Source organism: Humulus lupulus, chromosome 3 (assembly GCF_963169125.1).
Source record: "Humulus lupulus chromosome 3, drHumLupu1.1, whole genome shotgun sequence".
Classification (NCBI taxonomy): domain Eukaryota; kingdom Viridiplantae; phylum Streptophyta; class Magnoliopsida; order Rosales; family Cannabaceae; genus Humulus; species Humulus lupulus.
Window position 1 is genome coordinate 281,229,674 of NC_084795.1, and position 10,474 is coordinate 281,240,147.

Sequence of the window (10,474 nt, forward strand, 5' to 3'; positions counted from 1 at the left end):
ATGAGAACATAATTTATAAGCAAGAAAGTTTCATGCACCTTTAAACAAAAATACAAATTTCAAGCCATGACATGCCTATGAGATAATTTACCCATATGTGTTAATTTTGAATTAAGATTGAATATTAGAAGATACATAAAAAAACTCCATACAAAAACAAACCATATAAAATGAAGTGGAAAAGGTACTGGGAAACTAAATCTTCAACATATCATACCAAATTTATGTTGTTAGCATAGTGTGAAAGCTTTCCATCACGAGCTGAATAAATTAACTTCAAACTTCCTTGTCCAACTTCTATAGTGTTGTCTATACTTTCTTCTGACTTGTACACAAAAGAAATGGCTACACTAGAGCCTGTAAAGTAGAGCAATAATTAGATTATCAGGTCTAACTTGGAGAGCTCTTATATGTAATACCTTAAACATTACAATATGGCCAACCTGTTTGTTTAGTGGTAGAAATTATGTAAGTGTTGAAACCAATTGGCGGTACTGACACTGTAAATGCAAGCCAATATTTAATTGTTTCTCTCGGAGATTCACCCAAATATGCTCTCACATAATAATTTCTAACACTAAAAGTGGCATTCAATATAGGAAGAAGCTGGGCTTCAACTTTCTTCCCACTAGAATCCTGAACACTAATTCTGTCAGTGGAAACCTACATAAAATTTCAGTTGCAAAGCCATTAGTAAACATGAATAAGTTAATATATACAACCTTAAATTTTTTGCAGTTTTCTCCAAGTCAATGATGGTTACTTCTTAAATTAAGAAAGTGTTTGACATAGATAGACATAGCGTTCTGTCCTCAAGTGTTCAATATTGGAACTCTTTTTGGTTGAAAGTGTGTAATAGAAATCACAGTTCAAGTAGACCTTTTCAAATTTATGTTGATCAGCATATGAAGTACAATTTAGCTACTTACAGGAATTCGTATTACTTCTTCTCTCTTCCACCCTAGGGAATTGTAGATGACAACGACCTAGCAAGAAAATACATGATGATAAGATGACATAAAAAAGGGAATTCTCTGATACTCAATTGAGTTGGATATTACAACTTACAAGTAAAAATGTACTTACCAAACTTTTCCCATCAGACAGGACAGCTTCTGATGGAGGACAATAACTTATGTTAAGAAGAGGACACTGCCAAGAAAAGCCAAAATATAAAACTGAATTGATGTACACTCTGTTACTGAGAAAAGTGTAATAATAATGGTGCTGAAGATTGAAGTTAGAGGTGCTTAAATAAATGCATCAACATTATAAAAGCCTAAACCAATCCCTTTTGAAATGTAAGCTAATAAAGAAAAGTTCAATTTACTCCCTTTCATGCCTCAATGGCATGTAGGTTCCCAAATTTCAATTGACTAAGATGCCTCATGCAACATGGGAAATGAAATAAAACCATTTATGCCCTATTTGTATATGACCAAAAAAAGGGTTCCAGTAGCAGGGTAAAAGAAAGAGTACATAAGGTCAAAACTCACAAGAGAGAAGGAAAATATTGTAAACCTAATGACAACTTGCCTGTTGAAAGTTTTCAACTCCAGAGCTTGAATCTGGTTGTGTCAAGTATGCTAAAGAAGAGGCAACCACCTTCTCAGCCTACAAAAAAAAAAAAGTAAACAGAAATGATTCATATGAAATTTAATACATAAAAAATATTTTGAAGTTAACTTGGTTGTTGAAAATATGCACCTCCTTGTAGCCAAAAGAAAGTCGCAAAGCATAATCAGCAGCAACGTGCTGTCTTTCTGTACCACTAACTGCATCATGATGTTGAGCAATTGCCAAAGCATCAGCAAGTACCTCAGTTTCCAATTTATAACCACAAAGAAGGATATATATGTTGTCACAAATAATTCACATGGTAACTACCAGACCGACCACTAAAAGAAAACTTTTTAACAGAAGTCAATCAAATACATCATATAAACAATGAAGCATTCTTCAGTAACAATGATACGGTATTAAATATGGAAGAGTGAGTAAAGAGAATCAAAATTCTACTCTGCTAATACCATTAAAACCAAACACATAAAACACTGTCTCTAAGAGAAACACATAAAACACTGTCTCTAAGAATCATTATTAACTATTCATTTATTTTTATTTCTGATTAAAAAAATACAAAACATAGAGAATTTATAGATAATTATTAATATATATATATGATGAATTTTCTAAGAATATAGTCACTGGTCTGGTCTTATAGCAATGATATATAAAGTAATCCATGGTCAAATTTAATGGACAAGTTTAATGAAAAGAAAGGCAAACATACATGCATGGAACAACCTCGCATACTGAATTCTGAGTAAGCCATTAATAGCAGAATTAACACAGATTAAATAATACTAGTCTGTGCTCTGACTAAATCATTGGTAGCAGAAGCAACACAGATTAAATTAAATAATACTAATGTAGTCACGATGATGAACAATAAGTTTTAAAGATACATAAAATATGCTTTCCAAGTCTTCAATAGCCATTAGTTCCATAACCACCACAACTATACATGCAATTTTTATAAGAAGCACGTTGCAAATTCTAAACTTTTGTATAAGGAATTGAATAGGAGCTTCCAGAATCCTTCATAGTAAAGCTGAAGAAACTAAGAAAAACACCAATTTTAATAAATAATTAAAAAGAAGGATCACAGTTGCATCTTATTTTCCTAATTCGGATTAAAAGTAACCAAGTTTGGTAAAATCTAAAAAAGAAAAAAAATGTTCGGCTGACTGAAATTTTTATCATTCTACGAGTGCATGCTTTAAATCATTTGAATGACAGAACAGTAATTTGAATATAATGTCCTGCTTAATTTGCCATGTTCAGTGCTGGTATTATATTAACACAAGTCTCTTATCTCAGTTCAGATTGATTGGTAAATGAGAAAGGTTTCCTTCACATTCTTTTAATTCAGAGGAGCCAATACTATTACAAAACGAAGTGCAGGAATAATTAAGACATCCAAGAACCTTTTTTGTAAACTAGGTTTACCACGCGCACCCCAACAACTGACCCAGAGACAATTCAAGTGCACAGATAGGAGAACGAATTCAGGGCCTTTGGCCCCTAAATAGAGTTGCCCTTACCAGCACCTAAGAATATGTAGTGATGGACTAAATCCCATAGATATAAATAGTAGGTAGGATGTAAAAAATAAAAAAAATAAAGGTAACAAGGTTTATAGGGTAATGTTCTAGCAAAATACTGTGACCCTAATGTTTTACCGTTCACATACAAATATGAACAAGCATCAAGCTGGTGGGAGTGTGGCTTTTAAAGATGAATTGTTCAGCCTTCTGTGGGAACTAATAATGTGTTTCCCAGCCTTCCTCAGGACTTGTAAAAAACCAGCAACCAAAAAGTAGTGGAAACGTGACATGGATGTAAGGTGATATGGAAATAAGTTCTACAATGCTATTCATTTTCATTTTTATTTTATTTTATGTTAAACTACATATAGGAGAGATGGGCGAGGACATGTGGGGGATGGAGCTTATTTGAAAAGAATAATAACAATACAAGAGATTTTGCATAGTTATGTATATTAAAAGAAAGCAGCTATAAAAAGAACCTTGAATATTATAGGATTGTTGTCGTGAACTCAATTCGCAGTGCACTGTGATCTCTGGTTTCCTGGTAAGCTCTGAAACTACATCTATTTTAACTCAACGTAGCATGAAAGGTTTTAATATTGAATGCTGTGAGAAGAATCAAAAGCACAATACAAGTCAGAAATCAATTTTTAGATGCATTCACTCGTACATTTAAAGGCAACAATGATTGTATCATCTCTTCATTAACAATATGTAAACACTAATAGCAGCAATATTAACAAAGCCTATTTCTCAAAAAAAAAAAAAAAAAAAGCCTAAAGCTAGAAGAGACCTAAATGGTAAAAGCAAACAAATACCCTCACAGACCTCACCAAGGTCTCAAGCTCACGAAAAGTTGATACGTCAACACATGATTTGAGGCAGCACATTTCTAATGTTAGCATTGCAAGTTAAAGCAATTGAATAATGTTGCATAAATGACAAAGCTTCCCAAATAAACAGTCGGAAAAAGAAGAAAAATAAAAAACAGAAAGGAGAAATTATATGTATAATTTAAATGTGTTGTATTTATCAACCTGCTCATAACAATTGACCAGCCACTGAAGACCTTTCAGCTGATATTCTTTAAGGGTGCCTCTAAACAACAGTGGTGTTTGAACAGTTGATGTCACTGGCATGGTGGAACTGCAAACTTAGAAACAGAAATTATATCAAATTGAGAAAAACACTTTACCCCACTCATCTGTTCTAAACAAGAATAGAAGTATGAGAAAAACAGATCAAAACAAAACTTACGGATGGAGTAGATCTATGTTACTAGCTCCTGCAACCTCCTGTGGAGCCTAAGGTTCACTAGTTTGCCGCAGCTTCATACATTCATTATCAAATGCACTTGTCAGTTTTTTCTACTTAGAAACTGCATCTTGCGCAGCTTTCAAGGCCTCTTTCTTTAGTTCAGCCTGTTCAGGATCATCTTCCTCAACCTTCCCAGCATCAACAGAGATAATATGCTCCTCTTGTTCATTGGTTTCCTAATCCCCCATAAGTGTAGCTTCAGATGGCTGAGTGCTCGACTTGTTCTGCATGAAGTGGCTGTAAAGCTCAGTTTGTTGAATAAGAAAATTCAGCCTTTGTTGTTGCCTCTTTGCTTCTCGAAGCTCCTGCTCACGCCTTAGGGCTTCAGCAGCTTCTCTTTCCTCCTTTTTCCTCAATTCTACCTGCAAAAAATAAAAAAATAATTCCAGTCCAGCTTATAGTTGACATTGGAAAAATTCTTCAATGACTTTTTAGAACAATTGAAGGCAAATCAAGAATATATTTTAATTGTAATCAATGTACTCAGTTTAAAAAAATTGAAAGTTACCATCTCTTTATCCACTCTCTTCCAGAAAAGCAGCATGTCCCTAGCTATCTTCCTTGTGCGAATCGGAGCACCCCTCATCAATTTAAGTGATCTACTCACTTTCAATTTCACCTGGTAAAGAAAATAATGATAGATAAATAAAGCATAGCTTCAGGATATTACACTATAGCACAAAGACTAATAAATTTAGGCCTCACTAAGATCACAAGAACAAAATTAAAAGCTACTTTCCAAAAGCTACTAGAAATCGAAATATGAGATGCTTCAAAGAGAGAATGTTTGCTTGCCTCTCTTTGACAATTTTCTGAAACCCTCTTGGCATCAATTCGTTGCTTCCTATGAAAAGCTGTAAAATTCCTATGATGCTTTGGCATGTCTCTTCTTACAATATTGACCCATACTTTTCCAATTTTCTCCATTTCCTCCCTCTCAATCACAGAAGCATCTTTCTTCACCTTTTGCTTTTTAGGCAAGCTTCTTTCAATTATCTGCAGCACAAATAACAACACTTTGATTAAGAACCCATACTTAGAAAAGAAGCAATTGCACACCAGCCCCCTCCCATCCCATATAAACTAGCGTAATTTAACATTCAAAAGTGAAGGAGATAAAAACCTCATATGTATCGCCTTTCTCTAGAAATTTAACATAGTAGACCTGTAAAACACCACCCTCAGACAAAATAGACCGTTTTATATTTCCGGCTGCCCTGTCTGGGATGCAAGAATGCAACCCAACATCAGAAACTTTGAGACTGAAATTCTGAGCTGAGTTAGAAGCAGCAAGCGACTTCAATTTTGAATGAAGTGAATCATACTGGGGATGGGGCTCCCCCATCCCTGCCCGGTTTGTAGGCCCAAACCTTTTATCAGTCGCCATCATTTCTTCTAGTGACCCTAAATCCAATGTACCTTCTAAGTAAATTTCACCCACTCGAATATCAGAAAAGCTTGGCAAGTTCAAAGATGCCGCCAGCTTGTCATAAGTTGGAGGGATCCTGTACGTGATACCATCCCCAATATCCAAATAAGGAGGCTCATATGTTGCTCTGCATGAATAAATTAATATTACGAATATGAATCACTCATTTATCTGGAACTAGAAAAGCTGTTTTAGATTTGCAAATATCCTACATTCGAGATGCCAACTATAGCAGAAAACGAACCTATCATAGCCATTTTGTGGTGTAAAATCTGTTTCATGGTAATTCCCTGGTTTGGGATGATTAGCATGATTGTGCCACTCAGGTGTGGTTTCCGATTCAAGAAACCCTCCTCGTTGATCATTCTTCAATTTCTTAGCTTTCAAACTCACATTACTCTTCGGAGCTGGAACTCCCATCCTGGGTGGGGCAGGACTGGCCGAGGAGTCCTTGAGCCTCCTCTTGTACTTCTGAATGTGATCTCCAAGCATTGATCGATATCTCTCCTCTGTAATGTTTCTGTTGTAGTAACTGTCCTCGTCCTCATAGTCACCGTTTTGAGACCGCCTTCTCTTCTTCAATGAGCTCAATTCCCTTTCAGACATCAGTCCATTACCTTTGTTTGCAACTGCCCCACCTATATGTATAACCATGAACCAACCATAAAGCAGTAGACAAACCAAAGCGCATAATTTTCCATCTTTCTATCCCAAGTTCCCACCATTTTCATCTATATATACGTATACACCACAACAACAAAAACTACGAGATTTAATTTGCATAAATATAAACTCCAAAAGTGTGTTTGAGAGTTCAAATTAACCAAAAAAAGAAGTACAAACCTCAGCTTCCTCTACTCTCATCCTGACTATTGTTCTCATAATAATCAAAGATGTCATGTGGTTCTGGAAGTTGAAAGCTCATCAAAGTCTACAACACAACTCAAAAATAAATAAATAAATAAAATTGAACTTTTTTAATTAAAAAATAAAAAATTTACAAAATTTAAACTAATCAAAATATCAATTACCCACCAAGAAAATGTAAAACAAACAATCAAAGCTCGAATTCATAGAGCAAGGCCCAAAAAAGTAAACCAAAATAGGCAATAATCTGAAGGAACTGAGACAGAACAATTGAACAAAAAAATTAACGAACCTCAAGATTGAAAAGGTCCAAGTACGAGGGTGAGTCCTTGGATTGCTTCTGGTGGTCCATGTGCGATGTGAAAAGGTGAGAGCGAAGCTGGTGAGCGAAGAAGATGAAACCCTAGTTCTGGGAAGGGCATGGAGGATTATGGAAGGAGAATTGGGTGAGGGGAAGTGGAAGAATGCCCTAGCCCTATAAGAAGTAGAATGAGAATGGTATTGAAAATGGGGTTGGTGCGCAGGATAAGGGAGTTCGGCGGAGAAAGAGGACGTATCGTAGTGACAGATGGTGCAGGAAGGATAGAGGCGTGCTAACGTGCACTGATGGAGCTAGCTGGTCTCCGATGTCGTCGTTCACCTCTGGTGTCGTGTGAGGGCTTGGACCCTTCGACGGCCTCTGAAGATTCCTAGCCAGCGCGTGTTGGGGAAGGTCGGGCTCCATAAAGACAGGTGAGAGAGAAAGAGGGAAGGAGAGAGGTGAACGACGGGAGACACAAGAGAGTATACCAGGAGGAGAAAGATTGAAGAAAATGAGAATGGAAATGGGTATAGGGGAAATGGGTACACGGGAAAAGGAGAGTTACTGTCACGGAGAGATTGGCGCTTTTTTTTTTACTTTGACGCTTGAAACTTTGATAATATACCATAACTCTTTTTAAATAGTATTATAATGATGTGTTATGGTAATGGGTATTTGGTGTAGTGAGATAACCCAGCCTCGACTCTTTCACCAACTTCCTCCTATAGTCGCACGAAGGAGTACCAGCCCCGTGCATGGCTACTCTAGCAACAATGGCGTTGGTTGTCATGGGGAAAGACACAACAACCCCTATGGATGGCTGGGTGACGTGACCTTGGTACGAGATCGAAGCTGACTGCGCGAGGCTGCCGGGCTCCATGGCAGCGGCGAACGACGTTAGAGGGGTGCGTGGCTGAAGACGGATAAGGCTGCAACATTGGCTGATATCAGAGACCTGGGCTATGCTGTAGGCAGCGACATGCATCAAGCTTTGACGAAGATCTGAGATACACTAAGATCTGAAACTTTCGTTTGAATCTGAGGACTTGATTTCCAGATCCATGATCGAGGATTCTGGGTTTCGAATTTTTCCTTTTAAAATCTGTTAGAATAATTGTTTATTATTATGAGGGATTTGCTTGTGGTTTGGAAGATTTAGTTAGTTTATGTGATTTAATCCAATATTTTTTTATTTATGATTTGAAAATTTGGAGTGTTGAAACATTTAGATGTTCTTGAGGAGTTCTTGTTGTTCTTGAGCAATATGGTTTGTTGTAAGTCAATTAATTTTTTAATTAATTAAGATTTTGAATTTAATTTAGTATTTAATTTTGTTTAATCATTTTTAAATTTTTTAAAACAAATTTATATTTTTATTAGTTTTTCCATTTTTAAAATGAACTTTAAATCTTTTTTAATTTAATTTAAATTAATTTTTTTTATTTTGAATTACACAGTTGGCATTGAAGTGGCAATGCCACATCAGCATTTAAAGTGTCACGTAAGCATTCCGTCAGCTACATAGGACAAAATATAACAGAAGTCTCATGTTTTAATAACGTGCATAGTTCGGGGGAATTTATAACATAACGAATCATTCGGGAAGCAAAGTCATACAGTGGTCATAATTCGGGGGACAAAAATGCTATTTCTTCTTTTCTTTTCTTACAATCTTTCATCTCTTTTTAAGATTATTTCAATAATTTTATTTATCTTGTTTTTCGATTTTTTTAAAAAAAAATTATGTATAATTTTTTTAATAAAAACTCTTATTTTAACAAGTTTTTATACATTTTTAATTTTTTTATTTTAATATTCAAATATATATTATTTGTATTTTTTAGAATATGAAAAATAGCAAAAATATAGAAAAATATGAGCATAAATTGAAAAATAAATATTATGTATTAGATTTTAATAAAAAAATAAGGTGTCTTAATCAAATTTTGGGGTGCAAATAAAATGGTTCATATTGAAAACTCCATGACATAGCCTTCATAACCTATGAATACTAATTCTAGCCCAATTTTAATATTTATCACAAAAATAATCTTAAACCAATTGTTATCCCCAAAATTTGAAAACGATGACAATAAAAGTGACAAATGACAAGGATTGGTTGGGTAATTTGGCTTAGGAGGGATCTGGTAGACCGATGAAGATTTTTGACTGACCAGTCAAGTGTCATGACCGACCAGTCATGTGCTTGTCCGACTAGTCAAGTGCTTGTCCGACCAGTCAGGTGTTTGTCCGACTAGACATGTGTTTGGCCGACCAGTCACTTGTCTTGGCCGACAAGTGAGGGTTTGGCCGACCGGAGAAGTGTTTTGGCCCTCCAGTTTTCCTTCTGGGTGTGATGTGAACTGACTAAACAGATCATTGCTACGTAAAAGATCCCAGTAACGGTTTCAGCTAGAATCAGTCAAACTTGTGCGGGAATCTCTCATATTATCACAAAAAAATCGCATATTGTTGTATTTTAAATATTATTATTAATTAAACATTGAAAGTGTTATACCCAAAAATTGGAGAATGCATCCTAGGAGGCTAAGGAGAAGGCATTCTAGGAGAGTTAAGGGGAGTGGTCTTAGGAGACCCCAAGGAGAAAGTGGTCTTAGGAGACCCCAAGGAGGATGTGGTCCTAAGAGACCCCAAGGGTATGTAGGAGGCAAGCCTCCCAAGATTTCCTAAGTGTTGGCTCGAACGTGTCCAAGGTAAGTAGCTAAGGAGGAGGAGTCTCATGCAAGAGGAATGAGACTTAGATTTTGATAAGGAGAGCCTATACAATGTTTGATCGGACATGTTTGGGGGATGCTAAAGGAAGTTGCCTCAATCTTGTCCAAGGTGAGATGTTATGGAGGAGGTTGCCTCAATCTTGTCCAAGGTGAGATGTTATGGAGGAGGTTGCCTCAATCTTGTCCAAGGTGAGATGTTATGGAGGAGGTTGCCTTAATGTTGTCCAAGGTGAGGTGCTAAGGAGGTTGACTCAATGTTGTCCAAGGTGAGGTGCCAAGGAGGTTGCCTCAGACCACCTTGGTCCGAGGAGAAGCCAAGGAGATTGGTTCAAGGAGGAACATGGCATGCTAGAGGAGAGTGCCATGTTAGAGGAGAGAAGTGCATGTCCTACCACCATGCACGTTCAACCTACGAAGACATGTCCTACCACCATGCACGTCCGACCAACACTTGCCTGGGTGGTCAGTAGGAGGTGGATCAACTAGCTAGAGGAGACTAAGTCAAGATCCCCAGAGACAGCTTCGACAACATACGCGGAAATCTCTCATTCTTCCCACAAATGGGGGGTTTGTTACATTTCGAATTTTGAATGTTTAAATGTAATAAATATAATAAAATATCCCTATCATAAGGGGATATCAGTTGAGGATCCCAGGCCTATAAATAGAGAGCTTATGGGATGAGAGAAGGGCTTCTTCTGCTTCTTCTTTC

The 10,474-nt window shown here is 36.5% G+C and overlaps 1 pseudogene; it reads right to left on the reverse strand.

Moving 5' to 3' along the window:
* Nucleotides 1-1,706: 1,706 nt before the first annotated feature.
* LOC133824681 (chromatin-remodeling ATPase INO80-like) lies at nucleotides 1,707-7,618 on the reverse strand (annotated as a pseudogene).
* Nucleotides 7,619-10,474: the final 2,856 nt, after the last annotated feature.